The sequence below is a fragment of the Schistocerca cancellata genome, chromosome 2 (assembly GCF_023864275.1).
Source record: "Schistocerca cancellata isolate TAMUIC-IGC-003103 chromosome 2, iqSchCanc2.1, whole genome shotgun sequence".
NCBI classification, from domain to species: domain Eukaryota; kingdom Metazoa; phylum Arthropoda; class Insecta; order Orthoptera; family Acrididae; genus Schistocerca; species Schistocerca cancellata.
Genome location: NC_064627.1, coordinates 1003354430 through 1003377855, shown reverse-complemented (window position 1 = coordinate 1003377855; position 23426 = coordinate 1003354430). Strand labels below are relative to the sequence as shown.

At 39.0% G+C, this 23426-nt stretch overlaps 1 protein-coding gene and 1 pseudogene across 1 annotated transcript in view; one reads left to right on the top strand and one right to left on the bottom strand.

Annotated features, from left to right (window-relative positions):
- Nucleotides 1-23426, bottom strand: part of LOC126160538 (neurogenic locus notch homolog protein 1-like) — a 76013-nt gene that overhangs the window by 40882 nt on the left and 11705 nt on the right. The gene's annotated exons all lie outside the window — the stretch shown is intronic.
- On the top strand, nucleotides 8498-8623 carry LOC126163751 (5S ribosomal RNA; annotated as a pseudogene).

Sequence of the window (23426 nt, the reverse complement as noted above, 5' to 3'; positions counted from 1 at the left end):
AAGTCGCATAGTGCTCAGAGTCATTTTTGAACATCAAAGCATGCAAATGCTGACGACCTTCCTCACCTTCCTGTTGGTCCTAATTCTCAGTTTGATGCTACTGAAACATCTTGTTGCCAGATTGATGCACACGACACTGAACTTTTACAGACTTTTCTACTGCACTATAGCAAAATTGCTCAGGCCACAGTAGCAGGAACTGACTTGAATCTTGTTGTCAAAGGGCTGTTAAATGCTAATATCCTCCTCCTCCTTCAACTTCAACCTTTGTTGCACTACGTCTGTACTGCATGCCCATGTCCAATGAAAAACATTAAGGATTCCTTTGAGTGCCCATATTTTGCTCGTCAACATAGCCTCCCTGTCCAGCATGGTGTGATCTTATTGCAAAATTACTGTGGACAGTCACATGTGCTTATTCCTAAAGTGTTGTAAAAAGATGTTTTGTGATTGCTCCAACACAGACACTGGGGATTGTACGCACAAAACAGTTAGCGCATTGGCACTGTAGTTGGCCGGGCATCGACATCCACACTGAACAGATGATGTCACAGTGTCACACTTGTGCTGAAGATCTATTGACCCTGCCTCTGATGTTTTTAGCTGGGCCGAAGTCGCTGTGGTAGTGAATGCTTATTGACTTTGCTGGTCTCTTTTGGAACACACACTGGCTTGTTGTTGTCAAATCTTTTAGCAAATCTCTCTTTGCAGTGTCCATGAACTTGACTATGTTGCATAGTGCCTTTCAGGCTTTGCCACCAATTTTTTGGCTTGGAAGAGTGGATTCTAAAATTTCGATCACCATTAACCATAATCAGTTATCAAGGAATGAATTTCATGAGTGAACTGCATAAACAGACCATTGCAAATAACAGAATTAAGAATTACACCAGCACACATTGAAGGAAATGGATGCATCAAGTGTGTTCACAGTGCAGTCATTAAAATGGTTAGCCATCACTAAGTAGCAAGCATGGAAACTGGGATGTGTGTCTCCCGTAATTCATAATTGCTTACCATGCACACTTCCATCTGAAATTGCATATGGAAGGAGGATGCATTCACCCTTCAACTATGCCTGATCGACCTCTCAAATCAGCACAAACATGGAAAGGAATTAGCATGCAGGCTAATGGAGGTGTGGAAGGGAGTGAAACATCGGAATCATCAATTCTCTCTGCAGCAAGAGAAAAAAACATGTCAGCCAAGCAGTAGCATCACAGTATTGAGTTGCATAGCTTGTCTACCTGAACAAACTAGTGTTAAAGAAGAGTCAATTCAAAAAAGAAGTTTTGGAATGTTTAAACTTGTCAGCATGTAGAATATATTAAATGTGAGTACAGAAGGGTGATAAATCAGTCAAAAATTGAGAATTTCAGGAGACTGCTCAAATACTTGAACTGGATAGATGTTTACAATACTTCTGACTCAAATGGACAATACAAAACATTAATTAATAAAGTTACTTCCTCATTTGAAAATTGTTTCCCACTAAAGGTATCTCCAGTCAAACAAAAGTTTGGAAAAAAAAAAAAAAAAAAAAAAAAAAACAAACAAACAAACATGGATTACAAAAGTAATAAAGGTATCATGTGGGACAAAAAGGAAATTGCATCTACTATCTATGAACAGCTCTGATGTTAGCATTATAATGTTTTACAAAGAATACCGCAAAATATTGAAGCAAGTAATCCAGAATTCTAACAAGGGAACCTCCCCATCGCACCACCCTCAGATTTAGTTATAAGTTGGCACAGTGGATAGGCCTAGAAAAATTGAACACAGATCAATCAAGAAAACAGGAAGAAGTTGTGTGAAACTATGAAAAAAATAAGCAAAATATACAAACTGAGTAGTCCATGCGCAAGGTAGGTAACATTAAGGAGTATTTGAGCTAAGGAGCGCCATGATCTCGTGGTTAGCGGGAGCAGCTGCGGAATGAGAGGTCCATGGTTCAAGTCTTCCCTCGAGTGAAAAGTTTACTTTCTTTATTTTCGCAAAGTTATTATCTGTCCGTTCGTTCATTGACGCCTCTGTTCACTGTAATGAGTTTAGTGTCTGTGTTTTGTGACCTCACAGCAAAATCATGCGATTAGCAGACAAAAGGACGTACTGCTCCAATGGGAACTGAGAACATTTGATCACAAGGTCATATGTCAACCGATTCCTCCACAGGAAAACACGTCTGATATATTCTATATGACACTGATGACGGCATGTGCATCACATGACAGGAATATGTTGTTGACCCACCTAACTTGTACACTTGGCGAATGGGTGAAAAGATTCCTCTACCTTGCCCCATTTAGGTGTTCTTGTGGATGTGATAATCACTCCCAAAAAAGTGATGAAAACATAAGAGTTTGTCACATAAACTGCAACAAATGAATGCAACAGTTTCACAGTTGCACAGTTTTCCCTGTGCTCTGTCGAAACATATGTTTTTAACGTTATCAAATTTTTCCGTGTGTAGACCATCAAATCCTGCATATGTCCAATCAAATCTGAACATGTCCTAGAATTTTGGAGAGTGAAGTTGATTATGTGTGAGTGCCTGAACTTTGATAATTGTGTCAAAATAAAAAATTAAAATTTTCGCTCGAGGGGAGACTTGAACCAACAACCTCTCGTTCCGCAGCTGATCACGCTAACCACGGGATCACAGCACACCTGAGCTCAGATAGTCCTTGATGTGGCCTACGATGCACATGGACTACTCGGTTTGTATATTTTGCTTATTTTTTTTCATAGTTCCACTCAACTTCTTCATGTTTTCTCGATTGATCTGTGTTCAGTTTTTCAAGGCCTATCCACTGTGCCAACTTATAACTAAATCTGAGGGGGGTGCAATGGGAGGTTCCCTTGAAAGCAGCTTTATTATGAGAAAGAGATAACAACATCAGGCAACAAAACAGAAACTATATGGGATACTTTGATGACAGAGGCAGGTGGGGTCAGAAAGGAAGAGGAACAGATAGTTCTAAAAATAAATGAAACATTGGTAATAAGTGCATGTAGTGTTGCAAACCTCTTAACCAAGTAATTTGTTTCTGTTAATGACAGCTTGGAGTTATCAGGTTCAGTAACCAGTGCAATGGAATACCTTAGATCAGTCTCTACAAATAACTTAAGCAAAATGGAAATGACATTCACTTTTCCCAAATAAGTAGCATCCATCATAAAATCCTTAAAATCAAAGTAGTCAAGTGGTTATCATAACATAACAAAGAAGTTAATCAAAGAGTGTTCATGTGAGTTGAGTTCTACCTTAAGTTATTTGTGTAATCAATCTCTTACATTGGAACATTTCCAGACTGGTTAAAATATGCTGAAGTTAAGCCTGGTTACAAGAAAGGGGATGAAGAGATATCATAAAACTATTGACCAATTTATGTTTGTTGGCTTTTTCAGAAATATTTGAACATGTTGTATTCAAGCATTAACCACCAGACTGCAAATAATACATTATCCAAGTCACAGTTTGTGTTTCTTATTTTATTTTATTTACACATCAAGTTCCATAGGACCAAATTGAGGAGCAAATCTCCAAGGTCATGGAATGTGCCAATACATGAAATTACAACATAAAAGTAATAACAGGTAAAAATAAAATGTTTATGAACCAAAAAATGTCAAGCCATAAGTTTAAGTAAATACAATCAACAATACAACAAGAATCAGCTTAATTTTCCAAGGAACTCCTTGACAGAATAGGAGTGACCCATGAGGAAACACTTCAGTTTCGATTTGAAAGTGCGTGGATTACTGCTAAGACTTTTGACTTTTAGTGGTAGTGTATTGAAAATGGATGCAGCAGTATACTGCACATCTTTCTGCACAAGAGTTAAGGAATTCCGATCCAAATGGCTGGATTGATTTCTGCTGGGTATTAACTGAGTGAAAGTAGCTTATTCTTGGGAATAAGCTAATACTGTTAACAAGAAGTGACAGTAAGGGGTGTGTGTGTGTGTGTGTGTGTGTGTGTGTGTGTGTGTGTGTGTGTGTGTGTGTTTGTGTGTGAGTGTGTGTGTGTGTGTCAGAGATGCCAATGTCAAAATACCCAGACTAGTGAACAGGGGTCGACAAGAGGTTTGTGAACTTACAACACTTACTCCACAATCACTTGTTTCTGAGCCCAAAATATCCTTTTAGAATGAGTAGAGTTACCCCAAAATATAATACAATATGACATAAGCAAATTAAAATAAACAAAGTAGACTATTTTTTGTTCTGAATGATCACTCACTTCAGATACCATTCAAACAGTAAAAATGGCAACATTAACTTTTTGAACAAGATCCTGAACATGGGCTTTCCACGGCAATTTACTATCTATCTGAACACCTAGAAATCTGAACTGCTCAGTTTTACTAATCATACGCCCATTCTGTGAAATTAAAACGTCAGGTTTTGTTGAATTGTGTGTTAGAAATTGTAAACACTGAGTCTTACTGTGACATAGAGTTAGTTTATTTTCTATGAGCCATGAACTTATGTCATGAACTGCACTATTTGAAACCAAGCCAATGTTGCACACAACACCCTTTACTACCAAGCTAGTGTCATCAGCAAACAGAAATATTTTAGGGTTACCTGTAATACTAGAGGGCAAATCATTTACATAAATAAGGAACAGGAGTGGCCCCAACACTGATCCCTGGAGCACCCCCCCCCCCCCCCCCCCCACTTGACCATAACCCTCTCAGACCCCACATCACAGCCATTCTCAACACCATGAATAATGATCTTTTGCTGTCTGTTGCTAAAGTAAGAGGTGAACCAATTGTGAACTACTCCCCATATTCCGTAATGGTTCAACTTCTGGAGCAATATTTTGTGATCAAAACAATCAAACACTTTAGTTAAATCAAAAAATATGCCTAGCTTTCGAAACCTTTTGTTTATCCCATCCAGTACCTCGGAGAGAAAAGAGAATACAGCATTTTCACTTGTTAAACAACTTCTGAAGCCGAACGGTACATTTGATGGCAAATTGTATGATATAAAATGATCAATTATCCTTACATACGCAGCCTTTTCAATAACTTTAGCAAATACTGATGGAATAGAACCAGGTCTAAAATTTCTACATTATCCCTTTGTCCCTTTTTATAAAGCAGCTTTAATACTAAGTACTTTAATCATTCAGGAAACTGACCATTCCTAAAGAAAAAATTGCAAATATGTCGAAAGAATTATTGATTCGTTAAATCATCTTTGACATCAGCTGACACACACTCTCTCAGAATTGTCATGCACAACTCCTGCAAACATTCCCACTCCCTCAGAGTGAGGCTCACCAACTCAGCCAAGAAACTGCGACACAACAGATATGGAAGTCGCAAAATGACTTCCTAAGGTATTGCAAACATACTAACTTGCCTTTCCACATCCACAGTAAAGCAAAAATCTTACTAGCTGTTGCAAGGTGTTAATAGCAACAGAAGCTAGTCCCTTAAAACAGTCATGAGAGGAAAAGGTAGCTTAGCAAAGTGGGACAATATATTATCTGAACCACTACCCCTCACAACCAGAGAACTACTGATGTTTTTTAATACCAGATGACTTAGCTCTGCTCTCCCTCCTAGCTTCTCACTAAGGCACATAATCTAAACTGCAATTGCATTAACTGGGACCACAACTCACTTACACTCATCTTCTCTTTTGAATCATGGACTACCAAATTCAGACCCTTGATACAACTAAACCAATGAGAAATCTTACCCTGAACATGATCGACCTGCATGTGAGATGGATTGCTATCTTCAGAAAGTCAATATTTTTCTCTAAATCGGAAATGGATGCAAAACTGCATTCAACAGTAGCAGTTACCTGGACAATTCAGGTCACGTGTCAGCTGTACCGAACATACCTCTGCTCCACGCAGCCATGCTGACAGTAATGTGACACCTCCTACCTCAGGTTGCCCACAAATATGAAGTTCATAGTGTAGCTGCTACTTCTGCAGGCAGTGCACTCCAAGTACTGTTCGAGCCCCCATTGTATTGCCAAGTACGCCTAGAAACTTATAGCAAGGATAGATTCTGAAAAATACAAACCACTACTACAACTTTGCTAGGAGGATATTACTACCAACAATCAAGACACGAATGATTCTTGGGTTTAGATTAATCCCCCACGTCCAAAGGGAAACATGCTCTGCTACCATTTTGATATGTGGCTTGTCATGCCTAGTTGCCTTTGGATCAGAGGATCAGAAGAACTGGACCAAAGGGGTATTGAACATCCTTCATGGCACCAACAAGGGCTCTTATATACAGGGTGGTCCACTGATAGTGACCAGGCCAAATATCTCACAAAATAAGCATCAAACAAAAAAACTACAAAGAACGAAACTCATCTAGCTTAAAGGGGGAAACCAGATGGCGCTATGGTTGGGCCTCTAGATGGTGCTTCCACAGGTCAAATGGATATCAACTGCGTTTTTTTTTAAATAGGAACCCCCATTTTTATTACATATTCATGTAGTATGTAAAGAAATATAAATGTTTTAGTTGGACCACTTTTTTCGCTTTGTGATACATGGCGCTGTAATAGTCACAAACATATAAGTATGTGGTATCAAGTAACATTCCACCAGTGCGGATGGTATTTGCTTCATGATACATTACCTGTGTTAAAATGGACCATTTACCAATTGCGGAAAAGGTCGATATCGTGTTGATGTATGGCTATTATGATCAAAATGCCCAACAGGCGTGTGCTATGTATGCTGCTCGGTATTCTGGACGACATCATCCAAGAGTCCAGACCATTCGCCAGATAGTTACATTATTTAAGGAAATAGGAAGTGTTCAGCCACATGTGAAACATCAACCATGACCTGCAACAAATGATGATGCCCAAGTAGGTGTTTTAGCTGCTGCCGTGGCTAATCCACACATCAGTAGCAGACAAACTGCACAAGAATCGGGAATCTCAAAAACGTCGGTGTTGAGAATGCTACATCAACATCGATTGCACCTGTACCATATTTCTATGCACCAGGAATTGCACGGCGATGACTTTGAACATCATGTGCAGTTGTGCCACTGGGCACAAGAGAAATTATGGGACAATGACAGATTTTTTTGCATGGGTTCTATTTAGCGACGAAGCGTCATTCACCAACAGTGGTAACGTCAACTGGTATAATATGCACTATTGGGCAACGGAAAATCCACAATGGATGCGACAAGTGGAACATCAGTGACCTTGGCCGGTTAATGAATGGTGCGGCATTATGGGAGAAAGGATAATTGGCGTCCGTTTTATCGATGGCAACCTAAATGGTGCAATGTATGCTGATTTCCTACGTAATGTTCTACTGATGTTACTACAAGATGTTTCACTGCATGACAAAATGGCGATGTACATCCAACATGATGGATGTCTGGCACATAGCTCACGTGGGGTTGAAGAGTTATTGAACAGCATATTTCATGACAGATGGATTGGTCGTTGAAGCACTATAGCATGGCCCACACCTGCACTGGATCTGATGTCCCTGGATTTCTTTCTGTGGGGAAAGTTGAAGGATATTTGCTATCGTGATGCACTGACAACGCCTGACAACATGCATCAGCGCATTGTCAATGCATGTGCGAACATTACTGAAGGCGAACTACTCACTGTTGAGAGGAATGTCTTTACACGTATTGCCAAAAACATTGAGGTTGACAGACATCATTTTGAGCATTTATTGTATTAATGTGGTATTTACTGGTAATCACGCTGTAACAGCATGCATTCTCAGAAATTATAAGTTCACAAAGGTACATATATCACATTGGAACAACCAAAATAAAATGTTCAAATGTACCTACATTCTGTATTTTAATTTAAAAATTAACTGTTACCAACTGTTTGTCTAAAATTGTGAGCCATATGTTTGTGACTATTACAACGTGATCTGTCACAAAGCGAAAAAAGTGTTCCAACTAAAACATTCATACTTCTTTACGTACAACATGAATATGTAATAAAAAAATGTGGATTTCCTATTAAAAAAAAAACGCAGTTGATATCCATTTGACCTAGGGCACTGCCATCTAGCGGACCAACCATAGTGCCATCTGGTTTCCCCCTTCAAGTTAGCCAAGTTTCGTTCTTTGTAGTTTTTTTGTTTGATGCTTATTTCGTGAAATATTTGGCCCAGTCATGATCAGTGGACCACCCTGTAGAGAAGGCTATTTACATGTACAGCGAGAAAGTTCTTAATTCATTAAATACCAAATTAGAGGCTACTGGCATCTTCTGTGACTTGTCAGAAGCCTTTCAGTGTAAGAATCACAGCATTTTCTTAAGTAAATTAGAATATTGTGTCACTGACAGTGCTGCAAAATGGTTAGAGTGTTACCTAACGAACAGGAAACAAATATCTGTGGAGTAAGCATTCAGTCTTCATCTGAATGGGAATTAATTACATGTGGTGTTCCTCAAGTGCAAGTCCCTTGATTTTTATGATGTACATTATAAACTCCTTGTCTGTTACATTGGCAATGGCCTTGCCGCAGTGGTAGCACTGGTTCCCATCAGATCACCGAAGTTAAGCACTGTCGGGCTGGGCTAGCACTTGGTTGGGTGACCATCCGACCATCCAGTCTACCGAGTGCTGTTGGCATGTGGGGTGCACTCAGCCATTGTGAGGCAAACTGAGGAGCTACTTGGTTGAAAAGTAGGAGCTCCAGTCTGGAAAACTGACAAATGGCCAAGAGAGCTGTGTCGACCACATGCCTTTCAAAGTCTGCGTCCAGTGATGCCTATGGGCTGAGGATGAGAAGGCTGCTGGTCGGTACCATTGGGCCTTCACGGCTTGTTCGGGAGGAGAAAGAGAGTGTTATATTTTCACCGACATTAATAAATGGTCTGAAGCTAGTTCACTGTCATTACAGTTTGAAAAGACCTGCTACACGCTGTAAAAGATTTCCTTCCAGCATGTGTATAACATATGAAGACATGCAGATAGAAGAGATTGATAGTGTTAAATTTCTGGGATTAAACTCAATAACAAATTTAATTGGGAAGGAAATGCCACAGAATTGCTGAAGTGCCTAAAAAAGTCTGCATTTGTAATGTGAGTGATGTCAAAGGTATGACATACAAAATAACTTCTTATTTTCATTCTATTGTGTCACATGGGATCATATTTTGGGGTAACTCATCAAACTGAGCAAAGGCTTTTAGAGTTGTGGTGCAAATTCAAGAACATCACATAGAAAGCTGTTTGAGGAACAGGGTATTCTAACCACTGTTTCTCAGTATATTTATTCGTTAATCAAATTCGTTGCAAATAATATTTCTCTATTTCCAACCAAGAGCTCAATACATATGACAGTCTTTCAGTAGGTAATGGGCCACATTTTTTTTTCTCAGAACATTTTTATTGTTAAGAGTCAGAATTTGGCAACAATATACATCAACATGTCTTGTCCATGGCCTATTTTTCTACATAGTCTCCATCTCTTTCTATAGCTGTGTGCCAACGTTGTGGAAGAGCATGCATTCCGTGCTGGTAAAAACTCTTATCCTGTAGGTGTAGTCATGTTTTCACTGCATGACTGACACTCCTGTCATCTTCAAAGTGTGTTCCCCATAAAGAATCTTTAAGCAGCCCAGACTGAGGGTGCCAGGTCTGGGCTGTAGAATGGACAAGGCAATGATGTCCAACCCAATTTGGCGATGTGTTCCCTGGTTTTCAGGCTTGCACATCGGGGTCCATTATCATGTTGGAGCAAGATCTCTGCTGGATTCTTATCTGATCGAACACATCGGAAATGGTTATTGAGTTTATTTGGAGTCTTCAAGTATGCCTCTGCATTGATGGTTGACCCTCTTAGCATCACATCCATGAGAATGACAGCATCACAATACCAGAAGATTGTCACCATGGCTCTGCCATCTACCAGAACGGTTTGAAACTTCACCGGCACACAGAACGAAATGAAATGTGAAGCACCAACAAAGACGTTTGTCTATGTATACTAATGGCTTTTTAAAAAAATGTAGGGCATTAGTTATTGAACTACCCTCATAGTATCAGTACTAGGAACAAGAACAATCTACATAAAGACCAAAAATCACTTACATTGTTTCAAAAAGGGGTCCAATATGCAAGAACACACATTTTAAATAAATTGCCAGCAACCATTAAGAACTTGGTTTCAGTTAAAGCACAGTTTAAACAGAGTTTGAATGACTTTTTGGTAGACAACTCCTTCTACTCTGTAAATGAATATCTCAACAGGGACTGTCACACAAACTTAAGTAAAAATGTCTGTTAGATTTCAGCTGTTCTTAAATCCAATAAGTAGTGCGAGGTCGCAGTCCAAATTTCGAGGCCAAGGCATGGCCATATACTGAGCGCCAGTCCCAGACACCTATATAATCTTTGTAGATGTGGGTTGTGTGAATGAGTGCAAGTGTGAGTTTATTTTTCAGCCATGTGCACACATGAATGTGATGTGCAAATGTAGATTGCAGCTGTTACATTAAGTCCACAAGTGTAATTAAAACTTATTCCTCAGGTTAGTACAAGAAATGCATTTGTATTATAAAATTCTTCTCAGGTCTGCAGCCAGATCATGAGGACATCTTGACACAATACTTCTGTGGTCTACCTGGGTGCCATTTTCAGGTGTGAATATTGTTGCATGAATTCACTGGAAATGAATGCAGACTGCAAGCAGTGGTTCTTTTGTACATCATTGAAGGCCAACAGCATGTGCACAAGAAATAATCATAACTGCCCTCCAGAACAAGTGAAAATATAATAACATTGTCCAATGGTCGAATTTCAGTTGGTTCTTTTAAAACACAGCCCCAATAGCAAGACACAGGGTCAACTACTTATATCTCTCCTCACAACTTTTTATGTCCCTTGGTAAGACTGTGTTCTGCCACCACAGATTTCTCAAGTTGAAACAAATGTGTGTGGTCTGGTGCTCAACACATCAGTCCTGAATGGTATGAATTGTTTGACCAATATAAGCTTTCTCACTGTGGCAGGAGGTTTTGTACTCACCAGGCTTCCTCAATCCCAAGTCATTCTTCACTGAGCCAAGGAGCGCTCTAATCTTGGCTCTAATCAGATGAAAAACAGTTTTGATCTCATATCCTTTTAAAATTCTTCTTATATTTGAAGATACACTTCCAACAAAAGGTAGGACAGGCACCAATTTACAAGTATCTTCTAATGGTTCCCGTGAAGGTCCAAACTGGAAAGCATGATGGGTCTGTTTGTCTGTACAGCCATTCCCCTCAAACGCAACTTTGAGATGATCCAGCTCTTGTGTGAAGCTTTCTGCATCTGAAATGGCATATACTCTTCTTACCAATGGCCACAGGACCCACATGCATTGGAATGATGGATGACAGCTCGATGCATGCAATTAATGGTCCATGAGCGTGGGGTTTTGATAAACACTGTGTCCCACCATCCTTTCTGTAAAGCAAGACATTTAGAAATGGAAGCTTCCCAGCCATTTCAACATCCATTATGAACTTGATGCTGGAATGAAGGCAGTTAAAATGGTCTAAGAAAAGCGGTTTAGAAAAGATTGCTGTATGGTGTGGCAGGTGGCAGTTCTAAATAACGAAAAGTGTGAGGTGATCCACACAAGCTCCAAAAGAAATCCATTGGAATTTGATTACTCGATAAATAGTACAATTCTCAAGGCTGTCAATTCAACTAAGTACCTGGGTGTTAAAATTACGAACAACTTCAGTTGGAAAGACCATATAGATAATATTGTGGGGAAGGTGAGCCAAAGGTTGCATTTCATTGGCAGGACACTTAGAAGATGCAACAAGTCCACTAAAGAGACAGGTTACACTACACTCGTTCGTCCTCTGTTAGAATATTCTGTGCGGTGTGGGATCCTTACCAGGTGGGATTGACGGAGGACATCAAAAGGGTGCAAAAAAGGGCAGCTCGTTTTGTATTATCATGTAACAGGGGAGAGAGTGTAGCAGATATGATACGCGAGTTGGGATGGAAGTCATCAAAGAAAAGACATTTATCGTCACGGCGAGATCTATTTACGAAATTTCAGTCACCAACTTTCTCCTCCGAATGCAAAAATATTTTGTTGAGCCCAACCTACATAGGTAGGAATGATCATCAAAATAAAATAAGAGAAATCAGAGCTTGAACAGAAAGGTTTAGGTGTTCGATTTTCCCGCACGCTGTTTGGGAGTGGAATGGTAGAGATAGTATCATTGTGGTTCGATGAACCCTCTGCCAAGCACTTAAATGTGAATTGCAGAGTAATCATTTGGATGTAGATGTAGGTCCCTCCCATGTGGCCATACCATGAATGTACCATCAACATACCTTCAAAAACAAGTAGGTTTTAAAAATTCCTTCCTCAGTGCCGTGTTTTTAGTATCCTCCATATATAAAATGGTGACTATCGGGGCAGTGGGCTCCCCATACCCACTTCATCAATTTGCTCAAAAACTTTGCCGCTGAATGAAAAGAACTTTGCCTTCGGCACATTGCAACAAAACTTAGTTATTCCCTTGTTCAGTTTTTCACCAATTAACTGCAAGGATTCTTCAAGAGGAAGCCAGGTAAAAACTGACACTATATCAAAGCTGACAAGCTTGCATGAAAAGACACAAGTGGATGCCCCTGCATCTCACTACTGGGACTGTTTTTTAAAAGAATCAACTGAGATTCAACTATCAGACAATATTATAAACGAAGACAAGGGTTACACTTTAACACTAGAATGGCAGAGTTTCTGACATTCCTAAAAAGGTGGAAAGGGGTAATTTTGACACCACATAAAATATTTTCCTATTTGACTTAAACGAGTACTCTGGTGTTTTTCTTAATCCGTACATTATTTCTAGTAATCAGAACAATTATTTAAATTATAAACAATAATTACTAATTTATTTGAACAACAATGTATCATACAAATTTATTGTCACTATTGCTAATAAGTTTCTTAATTACAAATTTTAATTTATTAACTATTCATACAATCTTCAAGACACATTCAGTATATTTGGTCCATTTTACTCTCACCTGTGTTTACAAACAGCTCTGTATTACTTTTCACTAAAGTCATCTGAAGCTGATAAGACGCATTTAGCACAGGTGATTTCTGTTTAACGTGCACATTTTCTGCATGGCTTTGTAGTCTTTACACTGGTCTTGTTGTCTTTGCAGATTCTGAATTGGCACTTCCTCCACTTTCTAGGTGATATCAGTCCCATATTCTCTTCCTCTGCCTGATGTTCTTGCTCTTTCATTCTGTTGAGTACAATTGCCAGTTGACGTATGAACTACTTCCTTTTCATTTTCTTGTTCGTTACTATGTTACAGATGACCCATGCATTTATTGCCGCCATGTCCAGTATGTTGTAGAAGACATGCATTCACCATCTCCTACATGCAACCTGTGTAGTATATTTACAGATCATTTGATCAACCACACCCACCCCATACTTTGTTGCATTGTAGAACGTTACGCTTTCAGGTTTTTTCTTTCCTTCCTTGCTTATTGCTACTGCAGTATGCAGCGTACTCAGAAGAATGACATTTTTATTATTCTTTCCTTGGTATACAGTCAAGGTGCAGTCTGTGTCACCACTATTGTGTAGTATTGTGGTGGAACGTATTTCAGCATTTGGTTTCCTTACTTCATCGAGGATTTCACAGTGGATCTTGTTCATTGTACCAACTAATGAAGTTTTCTTTTCTTTGACTTTTTTAGCAAGTTGAAGAGACTTAAAGAAATTGTCTATGGTCAAATTTCTTCCTTGATTTACAAATAGCTCCATGAGATGCAGAACGACATATTCTCCAAGTGATTGTTTCTCTCTATATATATCCTATTTGCCAAGGTATGGGAAAGTGTTACATATATACTCTGTCGTTAAATCAATAGCCAGCCAGAATTTGAGAGTGTATTTGTCTGGTTTGTTGGACATGAATTCAGTAAACCTGCCTCTTGCTTTGCATGGTAACAGTTGCTAGTCAATTGATACATTTTCTCCAGGGCGGCAAGTGTGAATACTGTTTTCGAAGAACTTTCCCCATATTTCAGATACAAGAGCGAATTTGATGGCTGCCACAATGGAGAAATCTAAGCCCCTGAAATCTGTCCCTTGGCATAATGTCCTTAATAAAAGCAGGCCCCCAAGAGTGTGTCCAGAGATCATCCACAGACATACACCCCAAACATACAAGATGACTATCAGTTTCTCCAGTTCCTCAAGTGACACAGTCCAGTCATTGTTTTTTAGTACTTTTTGAGCATTTGATTCTGTGTATTTCTTCATGAGGCATAGCATTGCTTCATTAATAATAAGATAGAAGGCAGACCTGTCTACTCATTGGCAAGCACAAGCAGTAGGATCTCCTCCCATCCTGCAGAACATTCACAGCTGACTGCCTTCCAGAATATGAATAATTTCCAATCTCCCACACAGTTCCATCCCTTGCAATCATCTTTGTTGATGCTTCCAGCTGTACCTGCTCTGGTGAAAGAGGTGATGATTGACATATATCAGCATCTGAAACCTCTTCCACTAATCGCCCCTCGTTCACAAAGGCTTCATCTTCACTTGTCAGGTACATAATCATCATCTTCATCAGTGAAGTCAGTTTCCGATTCAACTTCAGAATTCTCTAAGAGATGTAACATTTCTTCATCAGAAAGTCCATGCTGACGATACATGTTCAAAAACATTTCACGGACAAAAACTGCCTGAGTGACACAACATAAGCTGTGGCAGACTGGAATGTACACGTGCCAAGTTGTAACAATGAGGAGCAACTGCTCTGTGTTACTGCTCACTCTTGCCACTGTGTTGTTGGATAGTTTACTTATATTCAGAAGAGAAATTACATTGGGGTCAAATTGACCACTTCCGGCATTCTACGTATACTGAATGAAATGGCAAAGAAAATTAAAATATTTTGTAAATACTAAAACATCTTCAGAAAGAGGAGAAAAAATTAGAAAGAGTCGTATAATTTCATTAACAAAGTAAATAAATTGGATATGACAATGAACGAAAAACGTATGACACGGGTCATTTTGACGCCTCCCACTGTTCTAGTGTTACATCACATTTGAAACTCTTGTTTTATCAGACATTAAAAGACAACGATCTTTGATTCAGCCATCAGAATAGCTTTTGATTTATCAATTTCACCAACTTCCAGCACTGCTGTGCTATATGTTTTCTCACACTAGACAGCAGTTATGACAGTTTCTTGCACATGCGCTATTGGTCTTCTGCAGTGTATAAAGGATCTGCCATTTGCAGTCTGAATTCAGTTCTGGCGACTTCATGCAACAGTTTACTCACTTGAAGATGATGGCCAGGTTGACTGTGGAAATATTGTGACACAATGACTTCACAATCTGGCTGCAGAAACAAAAAGAATATTGTCAGGTATTACTCTGGGAAAACCCAACTAACTACCTAAATAGTTGCATTTGTATTTCATTCATCATTTCACTCTTAGAACTATTCAACCATATTCACTGTAATTCTAATTTTTGCCTTGACAGTGTGATCCATTAATGCATTAGTAATAGTACCACAGACAACAGGTATGTTGTTTGAACCACAATCAGACATGGTGCTTTCAACAAATAATACTAAACTTGTGCCTAAATACAAATTGATTTAATTTGTTCCGCCAAAGATAATGATACAGTTTTCGAAGTGGGAATGTCTTGGTTTAATAACTGGATCACTGCTAAAGTACAGGTAGATTCCACATTTACTAATTATGAACAAGAGAGTAACTGTGATTCTTTAGTTGACGAACTGAGCTCGTGAGGGCGTGGGGACAACTAATACACCCTGCCCCCTCTGTCTATGCCTGTGGCCACGTGTTGGTGGTCAAAAAGACACTAGCATTGGCATATGTGGTAGCATTGATGTAGGTGCTCTGTTCACCCTGGCCATCAGATTGTTTTGTTTGCTGACAGTCTTTTTAATTAAACTCAGTACTGGTTGCCAAGCCTTGCCAAGATTATAGCCACAACCTCAGTTAATGAGATCGTCCCTGGTACAAATTTCTATAGCCTCTCTAACAACACTGCCCCAGTAATTGGAACCTGAAGATATCGGTACATTCATACTCCGTCGGTGATTCTCAGACAAACAGTGCTCTGCTACCACTGACTCGGGATACATCAGTCAAGTGTACCTCTGATGTTCTCAGTAATGAACTTCAATGGTGTGCACTGTCTGACCAATACATGCCTTTCCATATTGACATGGAACCTGGCATACGTCGGCCTTCTGCAAACCAAGATCATCTTTGATGCTTCCCAACAATACTCATACTTTATTGGGCAGGCAAAAGACAATTTTTAATTCCAGAATGAGATTTTCACTCTGCAGCAGAGTGTGCGCTGATATGAAACTTCCTGGCAGATTATAACTGTGTGCCAGACCGAGACTCAAACTTGGGACCTTTGCCTTTCGCAGGCAAATGTTCTACCAACTGAGCTACCCAAGCACGACTCACGCCCCGTCCTCACAGCCTCACTTCTGCCAGTACCTCTCTGAAATATCCTTTCTTTCAGGAGTGCTAGTTCTGCAAGGTTCGCAGGAGAGCTTCTGTAAAGTTGGGAAGGTAGGAGACGAGGTATTGGCAGAAGTGAGGTTGTGAGGATGGGGTGTGAGTCATGCTTGGGTAGCTCAGTTGCCCGCGAAAGGCAAAGGTCCCGAGTTCGAGTCTCAGTCCGGCACACAGTTTTAATCTGCCAGGAAGTTTCACAGTTTTTACTTGGTGACTCTTCAATATGCATCTGATTTTTTCTCATAGTGCCCTGTGTATGGTATAAAGACAGTGGCTGCCACATCCCCCATGACTTCTTGTCTCTACAGCTTGTACTATTGTGGTGGGGTTCCATTCAGGGTACCCAATTTTTTGGAATACAGTTCTGATGTGTTCCACCTACTGGTGCAGACTCTCTGCATATGAAATGGTGTTGTGTGTCCTGTGTACTAGTGCAGGGTAGTGGCACCTGTCTGTGAGCAAATACAGGTCAGTGTGCTTTTTCTTCTGGTACACACCATGGCTCAGGAGGCCATCAGCCCTTCTCTTGACCATGACATCCAGGAATGGTAATCCTCCTTCAGCTTCGGTATCCTTAGTGAATTTGATTTTGAGATGTATGAAGTTCAAATGTGTAAGCAAGTTGACAGTTTGTCCCTTCCATGAAGTCAGATGATGAACATCTCATCCACATAACAGAAAAAATGCATGGGTTTCCATTTGGATGATGCCAGGGCTTACTCCTCGAAGTACTCCATATACAAATTCATGGCCACAGGCAGGAGTGGGCTGCCCATTGTGATTCCTGTTTGTTGATAGAAATTTTCATTAAGCGAAAAATATGTGAAGGTCATGACATGCCTCAAAAGGTCAATAGTCTTCTCACTGGATTTTTGATCAATAAGCTCCAGTGCCTCTCTTAGAGATGCCCTAGTGTATAATGGAACAATGTCAAAACTCACAAATATATCTGAGTCTTTCACCCTGAAGTTTCCAAGGCATTTTACAAAATCCAATAAGTGACATAGCAACTATTTATCATCTCTCACTGTAAATATCATTATCATATGCCCTGAGCAGCAGACAACAACAACGTGTTTGACTCTGATTTCAGTTCCATCTGTACCTCTGACTTGAGTGTCACAGTGTACTGTCTACCCAGCTAATAAAGTACTGAATTGCCTACTCAGTACCAGTACACTCATATATTATTGTGTATACACAAATACTGGAACTGCATTTCCTACAAATCTGTTGTTAAGCATTACTGACATATACACTTACATCTGTATTATTACTCTACAATTCACAATTAAGTGCCTGGCAGAAGGTACATCAAACTACCTTTAAGCTACTTCTCTACCACTCCACTCTCGAAACGCGCTTAGGAAAAATGAACACTTAAAATATTTTCGTGTGAGCTCTGATTTCCCTTATTTTATTACAACAGTCATTTCTCCCTATGTAGGTGGACGTCAACAAAATATTTTTACCACCTGAGGAGAAAATTAGTGACTGAAGTTTCATGAGAGGGTCCTGCCACAGTGAAAAATGCCTTTGTTTTAATGACTGCCACCCCAGTTTGTGTATCATATCCATGGCACATTCTTCCCTATTTCACAATAATACAAAGTATGTCCTTCTTTAAACTTTTCGATGTCCTCCATCAGTCCCATCTGATACAGATCCCACAACACACAGCAATATTTCAGAAGAGGTTGGACACGCAAAGTGTAAGCAGTCTTTTTAGTAGATCTGCTACATTTTCTAAGTGTTCTGCCAATAAATCACAATCTTTGGTTTGCTTTCCCCACAAAATCATCTATGTTATTGATCCAGTTTAAGTTATTCAAAACAGAAATCCCTAAGAATTTAGTTGAATTTACAGCTTAGATTTATGTGATTTATCATGCAATTGAAATTTAGTGGATTCTTTTTAGTGCTCATGTGGATGAATTCACACTTTTCATGATTTAGGGTCAACTTGCACTTTTTGCACTATGCTGATATCTTATTTAAGTCATTTTGCAATCAATTTTGATCATCTGATGACTTGACATGACAGTAAATGACAGCATCATCTGCAAACAATCTAAGAGGACTGCTCAGATTTTCTCCTAAATTGTTTATGTAGCTCAGGAACAACAGAGGGTTTTATAACATATCCTTGGGGAATACCAGGTATTACTTGTTTTAGTCGACATCAGTTTCCATCAGTTATTATGAATTGTGACCTTTCTGACAAGACATCACAAATCCAGTCACACAATTGAGACTGAAGATAGGCATGCAATTTAATTAGAAGTCACTTGTGAGGAACAGTGTAAAAAGGTTTCTGGAAATCTAAAAATGTGGAAGCAACTTGATGTACCCTGTCGATCGCACTCATTACTTCCTGAGAATGATGAGCTATTTGTGTTTCACAAGAACAATATTTTCTAAATCCATGTTGGCTATTTGCCAATAATTTTTTTTAGGTTATTCATAATGTTTGAACACAATATATGTTCTAAAATCCTACTGCAAACTGATGTTAGTGATATGGATCTGTAATTCAGCAGATTACTCCTCTTTCCTTTCTTTGGTATTGGTGTGACTTGCGCAAATTTTCAGTCTTTGGGTATGGATATTTCTATGAGCAAGCAGTTGTATATGATTGCTAAGTATGGAGCTATTGTATTAGCATACTCTGAGGGGAACCTGACTGGTATACAATGTGGACCAAAAGTCAAGCCTTTCTTAAATATTTTAAGCTGTTTTGCTACTCTGAGGATATCTTCTTCAAAATTACTCATGTCAGCTGTTGTTCTCGATTGGAATTCTGGAGTATACTTTGTCTTCTTTTGTGAAGGAATTTCAGAGAATCATGTTTAGTAAGTCTGCTTTCCTGGCACTGTCATCAATAAGATCACCATCGTTATTGAGCAGTGAAGGTACTGATTGCATCTTGCCACTAGTGTACTTTACATATGACCAAAATCTCTTTGGGTTTACTGCCAGATTTTGAGGCAGAGATTTGTTGTGAGAACTATCAAAAGCGTCTCATATTGTAGTTCGTGCTAAATTGTGAGCTTCTGAATAACTTCATCAATCTTGAGGATATTACATTCTTTTAAATTTGGCATGGTTTTTTTTTTTAACCTGTTTTGTGTACTGTGGGAGATCAGCACAAACTCTTATTAATATATTTAGTATATATTTCTCAATTGCTGTTGAATTTAAACCACATCTGGTCTACACTTAGACAGTCAGACTGGAAGGAGTAGAGAATGTCTCTTAGGAAGGTGTCAAGCAACATTTCGTACATTTTTTTAAATAGATGTATTTTGCGATTATTTTTGGTGGGTATGGATGTTACTGTATTCAGTCTAGCTACAACAACATTGTGATCACTAATTCCTGTGTCTGTAATGATGCTCCTTATTTGGTCAGGCTCATTTGTTGCTACTAGGTCAAGTATGTTTTTGGAATCATTTACACTCTGAGTAGGCTCCTGAAGTAGTCATTCAAACTAATATTCTGAGAAGGCATTCAGTATGATTTTGGATGATGTTTCATGCTTACTACCTTCTTTGAACACACATCATCACCACCACCTATAAATGGATGAGTTGGGTCCCGGTTTGAAATGATATTCAAGTTTTCCTTGAACTGTTTAGCAACTGTCACCTGAGTCTTTGGGGCGGGGGGTCAGTGAAAGAAACCAATTATTAATTTATTCAGCAAGTATAATCTCACCCATACTAGCTCACAAGAATTATCTACTTCAATTTCACTACAAGGTAAACTACTTCTAACAGCAATAAATACTTCACCACCAACTGTATTTAATCTATCCTTTCTGGACAGAGGTCCTTTATAAAAATTTCAACAGAATTTATTCCAGCTTTCTGAGCCTATAACAATTTATGATTCAATGCTTTCTGTTAGCACTTGGGAGAACTGGTTTTTTCTAACACAGCTACAACAATTTACAACTACAATATTGGTTTTTCCTATGTCTGCCCTCTCTCTGGTCCCTTTGAAACTGAAGTCCTTACTACACTTCCCATGATCCTCTAACCTAAAAAACCATTAAGTCCCTTAAACGCAGCTCCTGCTACCCATGTAATCGCTTCCTGGTTGAAGAACCATCCGAGTCACTGGTTCAATGTGCTGAAATATTTTCATATTCGAGAAACTTGTTGTTGTTCTTATATAGGTGCTGATCTGGTTCAACATGATTAAATTTATTTTGTAGTTGAGAAAATGGTCACCATTCTTAACACACAATATTCTAACTGCTCTTTCATTTCTTCATACTACCTGCATTGGACTACAAGATAATTCAATAAGACAAGAGGGTGTGATCTGCAAATCAATAAAGTGGGAGCTGTGTATAGAGATAGGCACTGCTGAACTGAGCTTCCTAATAGTGTTGACTCCATTCTAATGTGTTATCCAGCTGGATCCAAAAGAATTTCACACATATTGCTTCATCTGATATTTGACCATTAATGTCTTCCAATATTAGTAGATCAATTGTGTTTCTTGGAAATAACTTTGGCAGAGATTCCACAATCTATCTAATATAAAGCAATAAATTGGAAATTTAACTAGTTCAAAACAAAATTAAAGGTGCACTTCATTAGCCAATCCTTCAAGAATTGGCTGAATACAAAGAGTCAAGGACTGAAAAGTTCTTTTAGCTACTTGGTAAATAGCAGTGTTCATTGTAAGGCTTCATGGCAAGTAGTAAAATACTCTGGCAAAAGGTGAATCAAGTCAAAACAGAGTTCATTCAATTAGGAAGAAGACAAGAGCAGAAAGAATTTCTTGAGGTAGACGGTATGAGGTTCAAGAAAGTTCACCAGATCAAACACATGGGATCTTGGTTTAGCAGTGACAACAGCATAGGAATGGGCATCAATGAAAGAATAGCAGTGGAAATAAAATACATGTATTCCCTCAGGGAAACACCCAGCTCGAAGTCAATATCTGTGAAAACTAAGATGAGAATATGTAACACAGTAATATGCCCAGCAGTCATGTATGTCTCAGCAACCTGGAGCATGCTAAACAAGAAAAGGAAAAATTAATAATATGTGAAAGAAGAGTAATGAGGGAGATATGGGGACCCATCTTAGATAAAGGAGAATGGTGGAGGATGAAGAATGAGGAAATCTACCTCTTCATGCAACAACTAACAATCCTACAGGTGCTGAAGAGCAAAAGAATGCAGTGGGCAGGCCATGTAGCCCATGTGCTAGAAGAAAGACAGGTGAAGAACACACTTGAGGGGAAACCAAACACAAGGCACTCTGTAGGCCGACTAAGGCAGTGCTGGATGGATGACCTGGTGAAGGACCTGGTAGTCCTGGGGACTGAAAACACCTGGAGGAACCAAGCACAAAACAGAAAGGAATGGAAGCAGTTTGCGGAGGCAGTGCATGGACTACAGGGCCTGTGATTGCTGGATATGTGTGACTGTATTTACATATATAGGTAATTACTTTCTTTAAAAAAGTACTAATATATTGAGCAAGCTTTCATAACCTGTGGCTCCTCATCTGGCAGAAGGGTAAGGAAGAGGGGGAAGGAAAGGGACTGGAGAGGTTTAGGAAAAGGGGTAGAGTTTGGAAAAGTCACCCAGAAACACGGGTCAAGGGAGACTTGGCAGACAGGATGAGAAGGAAAGGCTGATTTTGGTAGTCCCCAACAATCAGTCTTTCCTTCTCATCTGTCTGGTAAGTCTCCTATGATCCGAGGTACTGGGTGACTTTTCCAAACTATACCCCTTTTTCTAAAACTCTACAGTGCTTTTCCTTCACCCATTTTCCTTCTCCTTCAGCCCTTCTGCTAGGAGGAGGAGCCATTGGCTCTAAAATCTTGCATATGTAAGACTTTATTTTTTTAGTGTGTTCTCCTGCCACTGCTTGGTGAGTAGATTTTTTATCTATCCCATTACATCATATTGTCAAAAAATAATTATTTTCCAGGTAAATATTAAGCTATAGTTAGGAGATAAAAAGCCTCTATTTAGTATAACTAAGGAGACAACAGATTTTTTCTTAGCAACAGTTTTCTTTCCCATTTATTTGATTAAATTTAGCTGACATAAGCAATGATAGCAAGTCTAATTTATTATTAATAAAGAATGCATACTAAGTTGGTATTATTTACCTTTTGTTAATCTCTGCTTTGACTTGTTCCACACACCTAAAGGTTTTAATTTTTCAAAGGATCTATGGAACAATATGAATGAGTGAATGGTTCTTGTTTAATATGCATGTGCGTCAGCAAAAATTACAGTTTTGGGGCAATCCTTCAAAGTTTTTACAAGATCATTTCTGTACAACAGAAATACAACTAGAATCAATATGGAATCTCATAGGAATCCCTGTGTTTTTTAATTCTGACTTAAATTCACTAAGGGATGTTCACGCAGAATGTAAATAATTCAGGAGAAAGGGAACCCCTCGCTGAATAGCAGAAACGTCGAGTCACCGACAGGAACAAATGACACAGAATGAAAACTTGGCCATCTTTTGTAAAACATCCTTTGAGAAGATAGAGTATATGTATTCTAGACCTTCAAAGAATTTCTTCTGAAACTAGCAAAGTTCTCATTCTCATTTGGATGTGCCTGCTAATGACTCAACACTTTTGCAATTTGGTGTGTGGTCTTGAGTTAAATGTTATTTCTCTGGTTCAGTAAGTCAATGTGGCTTCATCCTTTTTGTAATGAACATAATAATCCGTCCATTCAAGACTGCTACCATTAGTCCTAGACCAACATAGTTAACCATGCACAGTTTTATGCACAAACCTATAAATGCCTTGGCAAGGTAACAAAATATGCAATCAGGAGAGTTTATATTGTTGCACTCAGTGAGAACCTCATTTG